We start from the raw sequence: 21187 nt of genomic DNA, 5'->3' as shown, positions 1-21187 counted from the left end.
TTTGTAGCTGTGTTATTTATTAGAGTATATATCTACCCTAATAAATAAAGATAATTTTGCCAAATGTAAACTTCTTATTGAATTTGACACATGTCATTTTTTTAAAATTTTAAAATTATTTTTTTCCACTTGTCATTTTTGTATTTTTTTTTTATTTTTATTCATTTTTCACCTATTAAATGTCACCTCATAATAATTAATGAGAATTAATGTATATAGTAAACATTCCATTTGTGAATTCTTCTTTCTATTAATATATTAATGAATTCGATTTATTAATTTATATTAATTAGTTTTATTAGTATAGATTAATTAAGACAAATTACATAAATGGTCCTTGTAGTTTATTCTATTTATTGTTTTTATTTCAAAAGTTTACTTCAAAAAATACTTAATTTTTTACACATTCATATTCAACATGATTATTTAAAACATGATAATAATTTTTTATTAGTATATATTGAATTACTTATTCATCATTTCCTTTATATTTATTTCAAAATTTTACTTTAGAAAATACTTAATGTCTACACCTTATATTTAACTTTTTTAATCAACCCGTGTAATACACGGGTCTCACACCTAGTGTATATATATATATATATATATATATATATATATATATATATATATATATATACACACACACACACACACGAGGTATACATTTTGGGGTATTAATGGAATATATGTGCTCTAATAAATAACACAGCTACAAAAATGGTATATATATATATATATATATATATATATATATATATATATATATATATATATATATATATATATATACCATTTTTGTAGTTGTGTTATTTATTAGAGTATATATTTACCCTAATAAATAAAGATAATTTTGTCAAATGTCAACTTCTTATTGAATTTTACACATGTCATTTTTTTAAAATTTTAAAATTATTTTTTTCCACTTGTCATTTTTGTATTTTTTTTTTATTTTTATTCATATTATACCTATTAAATGTCACCTCATAATAATTAATGAGAATTAATGTATATAGTAAACCTTCCATTTCTGAATTCTTCTTTCTATTAATATATTAATGAATTCGATTTATGAATTATATTAATTAGTTTTATTAGTATAGATTAATTAAGACAAATTACATAAATGGTTCTTGTAGTTTATTCTATTTATTGTTTTTATTTCAAAAGTTTACTTCAAAAAATACTTAATTTTTTACACATTCATATTCAACATGATTATTTAAAACATGATAATAATTTTTTATTAGTATAGATTGAATTATTTATTCATCATTTCATTTATATTTATTTCAAAATTTTACTTTAGAAAATACTTAATGTCTACACCTTATATTTAATTTTTTTAATCAACCCGTGTAATACACGAGTCTCACACCTAGTATATATATATATATATATATATATATATATATATATATATATATATATATATATATACACACACACACACACAAGGTATACGTTTTGGGGTATTAATGGAATATCTGTGCTCTAATAAATAACACAGCTACAAAAATGGTATATATATATATATATATATATATATAGAGAGAGAGAGAGAGAAAAAAAAAAAAGTTCAATAGAGAACCATAATTATTGGTTCTTCAAGGAACCAAATATTTTTTTTCAATTTCTAAAGTTTATTCTTTATCGAAAAAAAATCTAAAAATATCTAAATTCATATATTAACATTGTGAATGTGAAAAATATTTTTCAGATTCACCGTGTGAATCCGGATTCACATTGTGAATTTGACATAAAAAATCGAATTTTATATCATTGGAAAAAGGATAAAAAGTTATGAATTTCTGTATTTTTAGTTTTTTTTTTATAAAAACTAAGTTCTAAAAGTTGAAAAAAGGTTTGTTCCTTGTTTAATTATGGTTCTCTATTGAACCTCACCCTATATATATATATATATATATATATATATATATATATATATATATATATATATATATATATATATATATATACTAGTTTATAACCCGTGGAAATCACGGTTACAAAAGTAATTGAACTTTTATTATAAAAACTCAAAGTTATTAATCAATTATTTTAAATAAATTATTAATTAAGAGATTGTTTTAGTTATATGAAATTATAATCATTGATTTAAATAAATATGTGAAATTATATCACTTTATAATTTGTATTAATTTTATTTTAATTTTTATTCTAATATTATTAATTTAATGTACTTAGAGTGGTAAATTTAAATTTTGAAATTTGAAATGAATAATCAATAGGTTGATAAATGACATGCATTAATTAGATGACATAATAGGGTGACACATGGCATAAAAAGAATAACATATGCATTAATTAAGAAACCTAATAGAATGACACATGTCCAAATGAGAATAAAACTATTCTTTTATTAGAATAGGGATATATATATATATATATACACACACACACACTAGCAGTTGGCCCGCGCAATGCGGCGGCAAAAGATTAGTTTGTTATTAGAGAACATATTCCAAAAAACAGTTACCACATTAGTCAATCGAATATGAATTTTTTTGAAATGTCGCGTTTTATTGGACATGCGTTATAAGTCTATTGATTGTCTTTGTGTTTGTTTGGTGTGTATTTTCTTACATTGGATTCGTTATACCAAAAACAGATAATATACAACTATATTTTCATCTGGTATGATACCAGGAAAGTGTCATCGGTGAATAGTTTTTTTTTGGAGACATTTTACATTCCAAAAAACATGTGGTGAATATTTTTAATAAAATATGTTGAATATTAATTGGGTATGTTGGTTTTAACATGTTATTCTATCTCTTTGTTGATTTTGTAGCTTTTGAGTAGATTCTTTCTACAATTGTTCTAACAGTAATCTCTTTTGTCCTTCTAGAAAAAAAACATGTGGCGAACAAAAACAAATTTAGTGGTCAATTTGCTTTTCGATTAATATATTTATCGATTTTGTATTTGTTGTATGTGTGTTTTTATATACTAATCGGTTTTGCATTTGTTGTATGTGTTTGGTTTGCTTTTGGATTGATTTAGAAATTATCAAAGATCACCTATAGTCGTTTACCCGCGCAAAGCAGCGGTGAAAAATAGTTTTCTAGCAATGATTAATTCATTTCGTTGAATAGTTTCATAGCAGCTATAAGATCAAACCATTACGTGTTAACCAAATTACAACATATTGATAATTCTTTAGTTCTTACAATCTCCAAACAGTGATAAATCCATTTATATGTTACTTCCTTGCAAATTTCAATTAATCACTCATAAGACAAACTCCAAATAACTATAACATCTTAAGTTGTTCTGAAACTTTGGCCGGTTTGGTGGGTGGTGCGCTGGTGGTGACCACCGTTGAAGGTGTGCGCTGGTGGTGGTGACCTTCGATGGTGGCGAGAAGTCACCACCATCGATCATGGAGCAAAGAAGAATTGTTAATATTGTACATGGAACAAAGATGATGGTGGGTCAAGGGTTAATTTGAGAATGGTGGTTTAGAGGAAGAGTAGTGGCAGTTTGGTGGCGTTAATGAGTAAAGGGTGCAAGTCGCCTTCATTTTTCTTATAGAGAAAGAAAATTGTTAGTTCGAGGCTTTTGGTTTCTGAAGGAGTCTCCCACTTCAAATGAACTGAGAATTGCTCACGTTAACTAAAAAAAGGGATTTGTCAAGATACGTGGAGAATTAATAAGCCATGTCAATAGGATGATAATGTGAGATGAGCTGCGTCAAAGGTGGATAAGATGGGTTTTGTTAAACACACCCGATTTTAAAGATAGAAACCACTTTAAAAAGTCAATACCATCTTTACATGGGTTAAATAACCCTAATTGATATGACTTAGAGGTAATATTTACATATTAACATAAATTGTTACATTTTTATTTTTATTTACCGATGGAAACAATATTTTATCAAAATATTAAATAAATTTTACATCTTTACCCATTTCAATTAAAACATATTTTCAATTTATATCATTTTTTATTTTGAAAAATTACTTTCAACCCTATATATATATATATATATATATATATATATATATATATATATATATATATATATATATATATATATATATATATATAGGGAAGAGTTATATGGAAAATGAATGATTAGGGCAACACATATTTGAACCAATGAAAACATGACAACACATCACTTCCACAATAACTTCCACAATACATTACTTGTGAAGAAAGAAATGGACACATGTCATTTGATTATTGGTTTCGGTAGATGTTGCCCTAGTTATTGGTTTTCCATAGAACTCATTCCTATATATATATATATATATATATATATATATATATATATAATACTTCTTTGTTGTGTCGGTATTCGGAGGGTTTTACGCAAAATAATTTACAAGTCGGTCACTGTACCAAATAAGAAACTAAATAAAAATAATTTTTATACAAGTCGGTCAATGTACCAAATAATAAAAATAATTGTTATTATCATTTATATTATTTTTTGGTTAATATAATTTTTATACAAGACGCTTTTAAATAAGAAACTAAGTAAAAATAAAGTATAAAACAACCAATATATTCTTGCTTTTAATCTTAAACAATAATATATTTATACATTTAACCCTAAATAACAATGTATTTTTATTTGTCACCCAAAATAACGTTTTTTTTTATTTTTATCTTGAATAAGCTTACGGAATGAAAAACTAATTGCCGTTGGAAATTAATCACCGGAAAAATTATATATATAATTAATTAAAAAAAATATAATTTTATAAGAAATCTATACAAACTTTATTAAAATAAAGAACAAATAAAATTGTTATATAATAATAATAATAATAATAAATTGTTAAAAGAAAATGAAAAAAAAAAAGCAAGATTAAGCTAGTCTTTTTATCCCAAAGGACCAAAACTGTTATATATATATATATATATATATATATATATATATATATATATATATATATATATATATATATATATATATATATATATATATAAAACCACAAGGATACAACCTATTAATTTTTTAACTTAGGGACCACCAAAGCTGAAGGGTCATTTCTATAATTTACTCTAAAATAAAAGTGAAAATAGTTTTGAAAAGTGGACATAGTATTTCGTTAGTATTTACCGTCATTACATTTTTAATATTTTTTTTAATTGAGTTTTCCAACAATGATTTTGAATGGGTGGTTTTGACTTTTTATTGGGTGCCTTTAGAATCCCTCTGGATAAGATTTCAAAATATAGATAGTTTAACTTTTAATTATTATTGTACAACTTAAAAATATTATTATTGTATTAATGGTTACTTGTACTATTAGCTTAATGACTTGAACGTCTTAAAAATATATTATTATTATATTGAATCTATTTTTAGAAATATTAAGATTTACTTTATAATGTAGTATATATATATATATATATATATATATATATATATATATATATATATATATATATATATATATATATATATATATATATATATATATATATATATATATAAGTTCAGGTTCATTTGAGACCATTTTAATTTTATGAAACCGTGATACCAAATCTAAAAATAATTTTAAAATGCAAAATAAAAGGAAAAAATCCAAAAATTCTTTTTTTAATTATTAATTTCAGAACTTTATTTACCTGAAAAAAATTTAAAAATAAAAATAAAATAAAATAAATTATCGTTTTTTTTAAATACGTTAAATATTCTAATAGAATATTACAATGTACATTTCTAATATGATTTTTAGAATGTTTAGAATATTCTACTAAATTTGTCAGATATGTAGAATATTCTAAATATTCTACTAAAATATGTAAAAAAATATATATTTTTTTGTATTTATCTTTTATTTTTTTTTGGTATTTTTTTTTTGAAAATATATATTTCGAAAAAATATTGGAAAAAAAATTCGAAAATTTTCAATTATTTTTCATTTAAAAATGTTTCTGTTTTATCTACTAAATGAGTGGCTAGGATTGCGTCTTAGGTCTCACAAAATTAGGTCGTCTCACATGAACCTCACCCTATATATATATATATATATATATATATATATATATATATATATATATATATATATATATAGAGAGAGAGAGAGAGAGAGAGAGAATGGTAGGTTCAAATGTTTCTCACATGTGTGTTGTAATGCACCAATAAGAATTTTGGAATAATTATATGTATATTAAATGATATCTATATTTATAACTTATTTTTATAAAAACTAATTAAATTCGTCATTAATGTCAACAATAATATTCTTTCAGAATGAATTCGTATCGAGAAGAATGAGAGTGTATTCCAGCAGAATGAGAGTGTATTCTAGTAGAATACACTATCGTTCTTCATATTTCATTCAACTTTATTGTATTTTAAGTGAGTTAGTCCTGAAACAAAAAACGCCTATATAAAACCTAGATACAAATTAATTCTGAAAGAATATTATTGCTGACATTAATGACGGATTTAATTAGTTTCCATAAAAAGAGAATTATAATTATGGATATTATTTAATATACATAAAATTATAGAAATCATTGAATATCTATATTTATTTAATTAAATAATTATTTAATTTACTAAATTTCTATTGGTGCATTGTAGCACACAATAAATGTAAGAAACAAAATAACTTAGCCATATATATATATATATATATATATATATATATATATATATATATATATATATATATATATATATATATATATATTAGATTATAATCGCCTTAAATGCGGAGGAACGCATAAAAAAATACAAACGTCTACAGATATTGCATACTAATTATTAAAAAATATATTATGGTCAGTGGTATTATTGAAATGTGTAGAAATTATCGTTGAAGTGCATCTTTCTAGACAATATTTTTTGTTTTATTAGTTGAACGACATTCCTTGTCACATATGAGTACATTCAAAATCATAGATAATTACCTTAGTGTAATTTGGCGAAAGATTGATGGGTAAAATATTAGGGACAAAACTTTTTGTTTTATTTTCTTGAAGAGGATGAATCATCACTTGAATCTATTACTTTGTTTTACTGTTAATGTTGATTATAAAAATTAAATATAAATACATAGGCATATTGGTAAGTTTTATTATTTTATATGAGGAAAGTAATATTTATAATGTGGCAACATTATCTAAGAAATAAATGTTTGAAATATTTTTGGAGGAGCAAAATCAGGATCACTAAAAATTTATATATAAGGAAAACACAAATTTAGATTGGGTGAAATTATGGATGAAATTACTGACGAATATTATTTTGGAGGGAATTGTATTTTGTAAGGTATAATACTATGATAAAATTCGAAATATGTATATTTTTTGTGTAAATTATAAATTTTATTGTTACTATATAAAGATAAAACAAAGTAGGTTGATATCTTATACAATTTTTTTAATCACTTTGTTTTAGTGTTAATGTTGCTTATAAAATCGATATATATATATATATATATATATATATATATATATATATATATATATATATATGTGTGTGTGTGTGTGTGTGTGTGTGTGTGTGGCAAAAGTGAATATGTGGGTGTTAGGTATGTAAGCTTATGTATAGAACACATAAAAACTACCTAATTTTGATTAAATCATTTATAATAATGCATGATTATTTTTTCTCTCAATATTTTCTCCTAATTTAGCTCCAACATAATATGTTTTTTTATCATCTTTTTACCCTATAATCCCTATTTAAATACATTATTCAAATGACTAGTAACATAAACTAAATAAAACAATCTAACAAAATAGACTATGAATATTTTCTTTCATTTGAAAATAAACAATTGATTAAACAAATAACCCTACTTTATCATAAACTTATCATATTATAGTTTATTCATTGTCTTTTTGTGTAACGCCCCGATCCTCAGGTATTTCTTTATTATGAATTTATGGATAAAGCTCTACTCGACGAGTTGGTCGACCTACTCGTCGAGTAGCAGCGGGGTGAGAACGCGTGTTTAGTGACCTACTCGGCGAGCTCGGCGAGTAGGAGCTGCCAGATGAAACCCTAAATCCCAGGGTTTGCGCCCTATTTAAAGGAGCCTCAGCCTCCTTTGGGCTTCCTTACAGTCTTTGAGAGCCCTTATAAACCCTAATTCGTGTATGTGTGCCTTGGAGTGGTTTTGAAGCTTGGAAGATAGGATTTTGGAGGAAGGGAGTTAAGAGTGCAAAGGAAATTGAAGCAAGAAAGGAGGGGGAAACGAGTTTTGCCTCAGCTAGCATCTTTTGAAGGTATAAAAGTGCCATTCTTATTTCCTTTTCTTTCCTCTTGTTGAGTTCTAGGGTTTTTTTTTATGGATTTTCAAGTTGGGATGTTGAGCTATAGCTAGATCTGAAGTTGTAACTTCAGATCTGGACCCTCCTTGGGTGCTAGAGTCATAAAGTTGTTGTATTGGTTGTAGATGAAGTCCCTCTTGGACTAGAAGCTCCATTAAGAACTTAAAATAGACTTTTGGAGCCCATATAGCCATGCATGTATGTAAAGTTTGCAACTTTACGTGATAAGTATGCCCTAGAAGCTTGGATCTATGATTTGGAGCCGCTGCATGGCTCAAAACAAATATGTATGGAAAGAGGACTGAATGGACTCGGCGAGTCGCAAGGGCGACTCGACGAGTCCCATGAAGATGGTCATTAAGCTCGGCGAGCTGGATGAACAACTCGGCGAGTCCGATGAAGATCGCCATAAAACTCGACGAGTTGAAGAACAACTCGGCGAGTCGGATGACTTTTCCCTTGGATAGACTTGCGTGTGTACCCGTCGAGTTGCATGGGGGAAACTCCACGGGTGGCTCTTAAGGATCAATCGGGATTCGAAGGAACTCGACGAGTCACTTCGGTGGCTCGGCGAGTTGGAATGTGCTCCATGCACTCGACAAGTAGAGGTCAACATGGACTGTTGACCTTGACTGAGGACTCTGACCTTGATCAGGAAGTTCTAACAGGTTATGGGGTGTCTCATAAGGGTAAGAACTTATGAGTATATTGTACTATGGTTATAGGTGGTGGAGCCGGTGTCAAATGATATGATAGTTGGAGTTTGCATTTCTATCGACATCTGCGAGGTAAGTTATCCTCACTATATCGATAGGGTCTACAGCACCAAGGCTGGCCCTTTATGATTTACATCCTGGGTTAGGATGGTTGCTTTGTTATTGCCATGTTAGATTTCATCCTGGTTTAGGATGGATGTTATGTTATTGCTTTGCTAGAATTTATCCTGTTTAGGATGGTTGTTATACTAAAGATCGGTAGTTATGGTATGCTGCATAAGATTATGATCTATAGGATCGAAATCAGGATAGATAGTATGTTATGCTTTTATGATCCGTGAGGATTGGTATGTTAGTGACCTGTTACGTCGATTGTAACAACCCGGAATTCAGGTATAACCTTTTAGCCCTTCATCTTTTCATATATGTCATGTTGGCCCTTTTGTGTTGGGGCGAGTACGCTGGGCGTACAAAGAGTACGCTGCGTGTACTCGTGCGCTTAAATTGAACGCGTTGTCACCCGGGTACGCTGGGCGTACCTAAGGTTACGTTGGGCGTAACCGGTCTAGACCCAAAACCCTAATTTGAGTTGTTGGCTATAAAAGGAATGAGATGGCTTGGTTCCTCAGCCATCATCCTTCAGAAAGAAACCCTAAGAGAGTTGTTCCATCGTTCATAGCTTGTTTGTGAGCGTTCTAAGCTTTGAGGTGTCGTTTCAAGGTAGCAAAAGGAAAGAGGAGTCCATTGTGGAGGCTAGAAGTTGGTGTGCAAGAGTAGATCCGTGAAAAGCAAAGGTTGGAGCTTCTTCCTAAGGTAAAAAGTTCAGATCTTGCCTTGTAGTTCTTATGGTATGCTTCATGGACCAATTTCTAGGGTTTTGGTCCCAAAGATGGAGACTTTATGAGCAAGTAGTCTCCATTGGCTTAGATCTACCATATTCCAGGTCCATTTGAGTTGTATGTTCATAAAAATGTGATCTTGGACGTATATATTTAGCCATGCATGAGATCTAGATCTTTGGAGTTGAAAAGGAAGGTATTAGAGAGTGTAGGATGCCTTTACAGCCATGCCAAGGCTTAAAGGTTCCGACTTTATGGATTAGGAGGCTTATTGAGAGCCAGATCTAGAAGTTGAAAGAGTGTCTTAACCATTTAAGACAAAAAAATATAGTATGGCTGAATCTGGGATTTACGCTGGCGTAACTCCCAGTACGCGCAGAGTAAGGGGATGCGACCCCCGATTGTGACTCATCGATGTATGCCCCGCGTACAGAAGCTGGTACGCCCCGCGTACTGTGGTCAGTTGACTTTCGTTGACTTTTAGGGTTTGGTCAACATGAGTCAAGGAAGGGTAAAATGGTCTTTTACCCCTCTGTGGGATAATGATAAGGGTGTAGCCTATTCTTGAAAGTCTATATTAATTAGAATGATATTTCGTTATGATTAGGCGGGGTTGGGTCTTCGTTTTGAGATTCGGAGATAGTGAGCACGTGAGATTCTAGGCTTCCTGCGAGGTGACTCTTCTCACTATACTGTGCCCGGAAGGGTATTTATGTGTGACCGAGAGGTCGGATATGTTATGAGTTGTATGCATTGAATATGATAAGTTAACCATTTGTATGTTCTATGTATGTTATGCTTGATATGGGCCGGAAGGCATTATGTTATGGGCCGGAAGGCATTTATGTTATGGGCCGGAAGGCATTGTGATGTGGACCGGAAGGTCGACGCGGGTAAGACTGGAAGGTTTACCGGGTTGGGACGGGAGTCCCCTGAGACACATGGACCGGAAGGTCATGGCCTGGAAAGGCGTATGTGTGTAAGTCGTATTTTGGGGAACTCACTAAGCATTTATGCTTACAGTTGTTGTGTTATGTGTTTCAGGTACTAGCGAGGACCGTGGGAAGGCGCCGACGTGATCTGTACACACTGATGGAGGATTTATGATCTTGGGATTTATATGATTTGTATTATGATATGATACATTGGATCTTTTTGACTTGTTTTGGGTGAAAACATGTTTTTAAGAAATGAAAATTTTGTTTTGAAAATTTATGTTGTTACAAGTTGGTATCAGAGCCTTGGTTTGAGGGATTCGGGTGCACCTTCGGGCGTAACTGAACTCAAATCGAGGATTTGAGAAAAAATTTCAAAAAAATAAAAATAAATAAAAGTATGAAATTTTATAAGGGATTTTGTGATAACCAAGGATGAAGCAGTGTGTACGGTCAGCCAGTGCCCGAACGGTAAAATCCCCAAAATACCCTTACAATATGTGTTATAAGATATGTTGCGATATGTTATGCATGCTAGAGTAGACTAGGTATTCATATTAGGACTAGAGTGGCCTGATTTGTGATGCCTTAGTCTAGGGGAAATCTGCTGCTATGAGATGCTTTGAGAGCGAGTAGGTAACTAGTGCATAGCAAGAATAGAGTACTCGTGATCCGGGGTCCAAGGAGGAGGACTTGGGGTGAACGCTGATGCGGTGTAGTCAGTAGTATAGGGCCCGTACTACTGAAGACACCGGATCAGTCGGCAGTCCAAGTAAGAATCCTTTGGGTATCGGAGGTCGAGTAGGGTTGTGTTATCGAGTGCGAGTATGCTCGATTGGGTCTCTGATATTTTTATGTTGTATTTCAGAGGAATCATGGTTGGGACACGCCACAGACCTGAGACGAGCAGTGTGAGTGACGAGGAGCTTCGTCAGATGATCCACGATGAGGTGGTTGCGGCAATCCGGGCCGAGATTCCAGAGATGTTTGAGTCTATCAAGACCATGCTGTTGGAGACTTTTGATGAGCGGTACGCCGCGGTGACTGAGGTTGTGGCCGCTGCAGCTATGACAGCTGTGGCTGCTGCCAGACCTCAGGGAGGTGACTCGTTGTTGTTCTGGGAGTTCAGCAACACGAAACCACCCGAGTTTGATGGGACGCAGGACCCGATCACTGCGATGCGATGGATTGCTGACATTGAGGGATGCTTCTACACGTGTTCATGTCCGGAGCATCTGAGGGTGCGGTTCGCTTTGAACCAGCTCCGCCTGGGAGCAAAGGATTGGTGGAAGTTCGTGACGGCGAACTTCACTCTTGAAGAGATTTCAGTGGTGACTTGGGAGAAATTCACCACCATGTTCAGAGATGAGTATGTTCCCCCGGTGGAGAGGGAACGATTGGTTCAGGAGTTCTTGACCCTCAAGCAGGGTAATGATTCAGTTGTTGTGGTCACCCGGAAGTTTCATGAGAGGGCGATGTTCTGCCCTGAGCAGGTGTCTACTGAGCAGGCACGGATGAGCCGATATTTGGGTATACTGAGGAGGGACATTCGGGAGTTCGTATCGAACTCGACATACCGGACATTTGCTGAGCTCCAGGCAAATGCCTGGAAGAGGGAGATCGAGTTGGAGACCCAGGCCAGGGAGGAGTCCGAGTCTCAGCGGGTGGATCGGCGGCCGGCTCAGTCCCAGCCGGCAGCCAAGCGGACCAAGTCCGCTGATTCGAGGACAGGAGGTCAGAAGGGCCGCACTTGCGGAAAGTGCGGCAAGGGTCATGAGGGGGTCTGTCGATCAGGTGCTTGCTACAAATGTGGCAAGGAGGGGCACATCGCTAGGGATTGCCCCAAGGGATTTATGGTTTGCTTCCATTGCAACCAGACCAGCCATCGGAAGGCCGAGTGTCCTCAGCTTCTCCAGGGATCTGCGCCTGCTGCTAGGGCTGCTGAGACTCGACCAGTGAAGGCCGTGGCCCCGAGGGCTCGTGGGAGAGCTTTTCAGTTGACTTCGGAGGAGGTCCGCGCGGCGCCCGATGTCGTGGCTGGTATGTATTCTTTCATGTATTTATTTTTATGCTGAGATGTTGTGCTTATTTTATGATATGCGTGGGTACTTTTCTTGTGAATTCTGTACCTGCCTTGGTATTATTTGACTCGGTGCGAGTCGGTCTTTTGTATCTCTGGCTTTTAGTCAGCACCTTGGTATTGATCGAGAGGTGATGAGTTGACCTCTGAGGGTTTCCATAGCTGATGAGAAAGCGGTATATGCCACCGACGTGATTCGAGGATGTGTGCTCTAGATTTTTGGTGTCGATTTTCCTATAGACCTAGTTCCTATCGCTATGGGAGATGTCTGTGTCATCGTGGGCATGGACTGGTTGAGTAAGTTTGGAGCGGTCATTGACTGCGAGAGACAGTTGGTGACTATGCGGGACCCTAGTGGGGGAGTGCTTACTGTGTATGGCGAGGGGACCCGGTGTGGGTCAGCGTTTTGTTCGGCTGCCAGGGGGAGGCAGAGTTTGCAGCAGGGTTGCAGTGGATTCATAGCCTATGTGATGGACGCACGAGTGGCCATTGGGAGGCCAAGTTCGGTTGACAAGGTTCCGGTAGTGCACGAGTTCCCGAATGTTTTTCCCGAGGAACTGTCGGGCGTGCCTCCGGAAAGACAAGTGGAGTTCCGTATTGACTTGATTTCGGGAGCAGCACCTATCGCCAAGGCGCCTTATCGCCTCGTGCCGCCGGAGATGCAGGAGTTATCCTCGCAGTTTCAGGAGTTGTTGGGGAAGGGGTTTATTCGACCGAGTAGCTCGCCTTGGGGAGCACCGATCCTTTTTGTCAAGAAGAAAGATGGTTCACACCGGATGTGTATCGATTACTGGGAGTTGAACAAGTTGACGGTCAAGAACCGGTATCCGTTACCTAGGATCGATGATCTGTTCGATCAGTTGCAGGGGGGCATCTTGGTTCTCCAAGATAGACTTGAGGTCGGGTTATCATCAGATGAGGGTTCGGGATGAAGATATCCAGAAGACTGCGTTCAGAACTCGTTATGGACATTACGAGTTTGTGGTGATGCCTTTTGGGCTCACCAATGCCCCAGCTGCATTCATGGATCTCATGAACAGGGTGTGCTGGCCGATGCTGGATCGGTCGGTGATCGTATTCATTGATGATATTTTGGTATATTCGAGGTCTAGAGAGCAGCATGAGGAGCATTTGAGGGAGATCCTTGGAGTTCTGAGATCGGAGAGGCTGTATGCCAAATTCTCCAAGTGTGAGTTCTGGTTACAAGAGGTCCAGTTCTTAGGACACCTTGTTAACCAGAAAGGGATATTGGTCGACGTGTGAGTTCTGGTTACGAGAGGTCCAGTTCTTAGGACACCTTGTTAACCAGAAAGGGATATTGGTCGACCCGACCAAGATTGAGGCAGTGATGAGATGGGAGGTGCCGAGATCACCCACTGAGATCAAGAGCTTTCTGGGATTGGCCGGCTATTATCGGAGGTTTATTAGGGATTTCTCCAAGATCGTCGTGCCACTTACCAAGATGACCCGGAAGGGTGTTGCATTTTCTTGGGGTCCGGAGCAGCAGTCCTCATTTGAGACCCTTCGTCAGAAGTTGTGCGAGGCCCCAGTGCTCGCACTCCCGGAAGGGATGGAGGATTTTGTGGTATATTGTGATGCATCTATATCTGGGTTAGGGGCAGTGCTTATGCATAGGGGGAACGTTATCGTGTATGCATCGAGGCAGCTGAAGCCTCATGAGTCGAGATATCCCACCCACGATCTGGAGTTGGGGGCTGTGGTGTTTGCCCTCAAGATCTGGCGGCATTATCTATATGGGGTTCGGTGTACCATATACACGGACCACAAGAGTCTGAAGTACTTGATGGATCAGCCAAACCTGAATATGCGCCAGAGGAGATGGTTGGATGCGGTGAAGGATTATGATTGCAAGATCCTATACCATCCGAGCAAGGCTAATGTCGTAGCCGATGCGTTGAGCCGTAGGTCGGAGAGCGCCCCGATCCGAGACATTTGTATGAGGTTGACGGTGATGACTCCAGTATTGGACACCATCCGAAGGGCCCAGGCTGAGGCTGCGAGACCAGAGAACCGAAAGCGGGAGCGGGTTGTTGGGCAGGTGTCGGAGTTCGTTACCGATAGTCAGGGACTTATGACATTTCAGGGTCGGATTTGGGTACCATTTGTGGGCAGGACGCGTACCATTTTGATGGAGGAGGCACATCGATCGAAGTTCTCGATCCATCCCGGGGCTACTAAGATGTATTTGGACCTAAAGAAAGAGTATTGGTGGCCCTGTATGAAGAGGGATGTTGCATGGTTTGTCGATAGGTGCCTAACTTGTCACCAAGTTAAGGCCGAGCACCAGCGTCCGCATGGTAAGCTGCAACCGCTGGAGATTCCCGAGTGGAAGTGGGAACAGATTACCATGGATTTTATCACCAAATTGCCAAGGACTACGAGAGGAGTCGACGCAATTTGGGTGATTGTGGACAGGTTGACGAAGAGCGCTCATTTTCTTGCTATCAGTGAGAGCTCTTCTGCTGAGAGATTGGCAGAGTTGTATGTGAGGGAGGTGGTATCGCGGCATGGGGTTCCGATGTCGATTGTTTCAGATTGAGACATGCGATTTACTTCCAGATTTTGGAAGAAGTTTCACGTGGAGTTGGGTACAAGGCTGCATTTCAGTACCGCATACCACCCACAGACGGACGGGCAGAGTGAGCAGACGATTCAGATGCTCGAGGATATGCTCCGAGCGTGTGTTTTGGATTTTGGAGGGAGTTGGGACACCTATTTACCCTTGGCAGAGTTTTCGTACAGCAACAACCATCATTCGAGCATTGGTATGCCACCCTTTGAGTTGTTGTATGGGAGGAGGTGTCGGACCCCCATCTGCTGGGGAGAGGTGGGGCATCGGGTAATGGGTAGTACGGAGATTGTGCTTCAGACGACAGAGCATATACAGCAGGTCAGACAGAGATTGTTGACCGCTCAGAGTCGCCAGAAGAGCTATGCGGACAGGCGTCGGTCCGAGCTTGAGTTTCAGGTTGGTGACCTAGTACTCTTAAAAGTCTCTCCTTGGAAAGGAGTGATTCGATTTAGGAAGAGGGGCAAGTTGGGACCTCGATATATTGGACCTTTCAGGGTAATCACGAGGATAGGCAGGGTAGCCTACCGGTTAGATCTACCTGCGGAGCTGGGTCAGATTCACGACACCTTCCATGTGTCGCAGTTGAGGAAGTGTATTGCCGACGAGTCGGCAGTGGTACCATTAGAGGATATTCAGGTGGATGCGGGCCTGAACTATATTGAGAGACCGGTGGCGATTAGGGATCGAAAGGTTAAGGTTCTGAGGAACAAGGAAGTGCCCTTGGTGCAAGTACAGTGGCAGCATCGGAAGGGGTCCGAGCTGACATGGGAGCCCGAGTCGGAGATGCGGGAGCAGTATCCGGGACTGTTTTCGGTATAAGACTTCGGGGACGAAGTCTGGTTCTAGTGGGGGAGAATTGTAATAGCCTGGAATTGAGGTATAACCTTTTAGCCCTTCATCTTTTCATATATGTCATGTTGGCCCTTTTGTGTTGGGGCGAGTACGCTGGGTATACAAAGAGTACGCTGTGCGTACTCATGCGCTTAAATTGAACGCGTTGTCACCCGGGTACGTTGGGCGTACCTAAGGTTACGCTGGGCGTAACAGGTCCAGACCCAAAATCCTAATTTGAGTTGTTGGCTATAAAAGGAATGAGATGGCTTGGTTCCTCAGCCACCATCCTTTAGAAAGAAACCCTAAGAGAGTTGTTCCATCGTTCATAGCTTGTTTGTGAGTGTTCTAAGATTTGAGGTGTCATTTGAAGGTAGAAAAAGGAAAGAGGAGTCCATTGTGGAGGCTAGAAGTTGGTGTGCAAGAGTAGATCCGTGAAAAGCAAAGGTTGGAGCTTCTTCCTAAGGTAAAAAGTTCAGATCTTGCCTTGTAGTTCTTATGGTATGCTTCATGGACCAATTTTTAGGGTTTTGGTCCCAAAGATGGAGACTTTATGAGCAAGTAGTTTCCATTGGCTTAGATCTACCATATTCCAGGTCCATTTGAGTTGTATGTTCATAAAAATGTGATCTTGGACGTATATATTTAGCCATGCATGAGATCTAGATCTTTGAAGTTGAAAAGGAAGGTATTAGAGAGTGTAGGATGCCTTTACAGCCATGCCAAGGCTTAAAGGTTCCGACTTTATGGATTAGGAGGCTTATTGAGAGCCAGATCTAGAAGTTGAAAGAGTGTCTTAACCATTTAAGACAAAAAAATATGGTATGGCTGAATCCGGGATTTACGCTGGGCGTAACTCCCAATACGCGCAGCGTAAGGGGATGCGACCCCCGATTGTGACTCATCGATGTACGCCCCGTGTACAGAAGCTGGTATGCCCCGCGTACTGTGGTCAGTTGACTTTCGTTGACTTTTAGGGTTTGGTCAACATGAGTCAAGGAAGGGTAAAATGGTCTTTTACCCCTCTGTGGGATAATGATAAGGGTGTAGCCTAGTCTTGAAAGTCTATATTAATTAGAATGATATTTCGTTATGATTAGGCGGGGTTGGGTTTTCGTTTCGAGATTTGGAGATAGCGAGCACGTGAGATTCTAGGCTTACTGCGAGGTGAGTCTTCTCACTATACTGTACCCGAAAGGGTATTTATGTGTGACCGAGAGGTCGGATATGTTATGAGTTGTATGCATTGAATATGATAAGTTAACAGTTTGTATGTGCTATGTATGTTATTCTTGATATGGGCCGGAAGGCATTATGTTATGGGCCGGAAGGCATTTATGTTATGGGCCGGAAGGCATTGTGATGTGGACCGGAAGGTCGACGCGGGTAAGACCGGAAGGTTTACCGGGTTGGGACGGGAGTCCCCTGAGACACATGGACCGGAAGGTCATGGCCTGGAAAGGCGTATGTGTGTAAGTAGTATTTTGGGGAACTCACTAAGCATTTATGCTTACAGTTGTTGTGTTATGTGTTTCAGGTACTAGCGAGGACCGTGGGAAGGCGCCGGTGTGATTTGTACACACTGATGGAGGATTTATGATCTTGGGATTTATATGATTTGTATTATGATATGATACATTGGATCTTTATGACTTGTTTTGGGTGAAAACATGTTTTTAAGAAATGAAAATTTTGTTTTGCAAATTTACGTTGTTACATCGATACTCTAGCTATGAGTGAAACTCTATGATTGATGGTCAATGAGATAGATATGTTTGCTATGTGTACATGCTAGTATATGATAGTATCCGCACATGGTTAGTTGCTTGTTGGTTGGGTTAAGGCGGTCCTGCTTTGTGCTGAAGGCCACCACACCCTCTGAGCGGTCCGGGGAGACTGTAGGCCCACTCGGCGGACCATTCATGCCGAAGGCTCGGGATAGATTTAGATAGACTGTAGGCCCAGTAGGGCGGACCAGTCCGGCCGATGGCCCAGTATGTATGTTGTTTGAGTGATCGTTATGGCTATGACTCTGCTAGTGTGTTATTGGTATTTTAGGGGTAGCTCACTAAGCCCTCGGGCTTACAGTTTTCAGTTTATTGTTTCAGGTACTTCAGGAGAGCGAGGGAAGGCAAAGACGTGACCGTACTGCTCCTCATCCTCATGATCTATTTTGGGACACTCTGATGATAAATGAATTGGAAATTTTTTGTAAAATTAATTACTATTTGACTCTTTTGTTAGTATTAAAAGTTTAAATTTGGCGTAAATTTTATGGGTGTTACAAGTTGGTATCAGAGCCTTGGTTTGAGCGAATTGGAGGAACACTCGTGTGTATCCAATCTCAAACCAAGGAGATTTTTGGGAAATAAGTTTTAAAAATGGTTTTCAAAATAAAGGATGGAGGATGCAGAAGGTACGATCAGCCGGAGCCTGTAAATAAGCCCCAAAATACCATACAGTTATTTGATATTCTGATATGATTAGAACAGCATGCTAATGCTAGGCTAGGTATTTTCAGGAATCACATGATACATTGGCTTGATTGTATGTTACCTATTAGCCTAGGGTTTCTTGTATATGGGATTGACATCATAACTGTAGATGTTTAGTGTATGCACCACGACTGTGGATAGTCAAGATCTTATAACCTGAGAATGTCCGATTCGACCTTAGTGTAGGATCAGATATTCGAAAGTCTATCGGGTCCAGCACTATGTGCAGCCAGTGTACACCAGCGCTGCAGGGGGTGATGGAAGTTTCATGGATATGTGAGTGGTGTGGAACTGCAGGATCAGTTACTAGTTAGGCGATGTTCCCTGTTAGTGAGGGTTGAGCGCAGATTATGTTAAATACAATTTAGGGCGTTGTGGTGATACTTGACACAAATATAGGTAGGTGTGGAAGGTAGTAGCGGCCCATACTACTGAAAGCACAGGACCCATACGCGTATCAAGGAAGTTACAACCACAAGGGTTTGAGGGTAATTGGTCTTCCATCATTATATGATCTGTCTAAGACATTGAGTTTGTTTGCAGTATGGTGGTGACGAGACATGTTGCTGCAGGGTCCGGATCAGGATCAGGGTCAGGAGACGGAGGATTGGAGGTGCCGATAGCACCTGAGCCCGTGGTTTAGATCGTGAATGAGGAGTTGGATGCCCGGATTCGGGAGATCATGCACGATAAGATTGCTGCTGCGTTCCGAGCGCAGCTGCCAGAGATGTTTGGGTCGATTAAGACTGCGATGATCGAGTACTTTGATGAGCGGTATGCCACTCTAGCAGAGACTGCTACCACTACAGCCACTTCGGTTGTAAATGTTGCAGGGATTGGAGGAGGAGGAGCCGGTAGGGCTTTCCAGTACCGGGACTTCGACAATACGAAGCCCCCGACATTTAATGGTACACAGGATGCTATTCGGGCTATGAGGTGGTTATCTGACGTGGAGGGATGTTTCTTCACGTGTTCATGTCCTGCTGAACAGAAGGTCAGGTGTGCCCTGAACCTGCTGAGGCTTGGGGCGAAGGACTGGTGGAGGCTGACGACTGGGTTGTATACTGATGATCAGAGGGCTGCTGTTACCTGGGAGCAGTTCTGGGATATGTTTTGCACCCGCTATGTTCCGCGCGTGGAACGGGAGCGGCTTGCTCAGGAGTTTTTGACCTTGAGACAGGATGGGGAGTCTGTGATGGAGATTACCCGTATGTTCACAGAGAGGGCTATGTTTTTCCCAGAGTTTACTTTTGAGCAGTCTTAGATGACTCGTTATCTGAGTATGCTCAAGATGGATATTCGACAGTTTGTGTCTACTCAGTGATGTGATACCCTCCTGGACCTACAGGAAGCCGCGCGGCAGTGTGAGTTGGAGATAGAACTGCAGCTGAAGGAGCAGCGTCAGGACCGACACAGTCTCAGCCGGCACCTAAGCGGTCTAAAACCGCTGATACATGGTCCGGGGTTCATCAGAGCCGCACTTGTGGAAAGTGTGGCAAGGCTCATTCAGGGGTTTGTCGAGCAGGAGGAGGGTGCCACAAGTGTAGCAAGGAGGGGCACTATGCCAGGGACTGTCGCCAGTCCACCCCTCCAGCATATATGAGGATTTTTTTTCCATTGTCATCAGGTTGGTCATGTAAAGACCAACTGTCCGCAGCTCGCCGCCAAGCCGACGCAGGGTTCCGCGCCAGCTACTGTGAGGATTGGGGATGGGAGGCCAATCAAGATGGAGCCTTTGAAGGCTCAGGGTCGCGCCTTCCAGCTCACGACCGAGGAGGCCATGGCAGCACCGGATGTGGTTGCTGGTATGTTTCTATTCTCTATCTCAGTTATTGTAGTTGTGTTATGCTTATTGGTTGTACCTATGATCAGGTACGTTTTTAGTGAATTCTTTGCCTGCTTTGGTTTTATTTGACTCGGGGGCAAGTCGGTCGTTCGTATCTCAGACCTTCTCTAGAGGATTCAGTGTGCTGATAGATGATCTTGAGTGCCCGTTGCGAGTTTCGATCGCCAACGAGCACGAGGTTTCTGCTTCTTCGGTCTACCGGGGATGCAAGTTGGAGATTTTTGGAGTGTCTTTCCCGATAGATTTGATTCCTATCCTCATGGGGGATGTATGCGTGATTGTGGGAATGGATTGGCTTAGCCGTTTTGGCGCCATGATCGACTGTGAGGGTCAGTGGGTGGTGGTTCGAACCCCAAGTGGGGGAGAACTGGTGGTATATGGTGAGGGCACCAGGTCGAGATCAGGGTTCTGTTCGGCGGCCAGGGCTCGATAATATATTCAGCATGGGTGTGCCGGCTATTTGGCATATGTGGTAGATATGCGGGTTAGAGAGCAGCTCTTAGTTTCAGAGATCCCTGTGATTAGAGAGTTTGCTGATGTATTTCCGGAGGAGTTACCCGGAGTGCCTCCGGTGAGGC

This window comes from Lactuca sativa, chromosome 3 (genome assembly GCF_002870075.4).
Source record: "Lactuca sativa cultivar Salinas chromosome 3, Lsat_Salinas_v11, whole genome shotgun sequence".
In the NCBI taxonomy this organism is placed as follows: domain Eukaryota; kingdom Viridiplantae; phylum Streptophyta; class Magnoliopsida; order Asterales; family Asteraceae; genus Lactuca; species Lactuca sativa.
The sequence above is the reverse complement of the archived record's forward strand: the minus strand, read 5'-3'. Positions refer to the sequence as shown.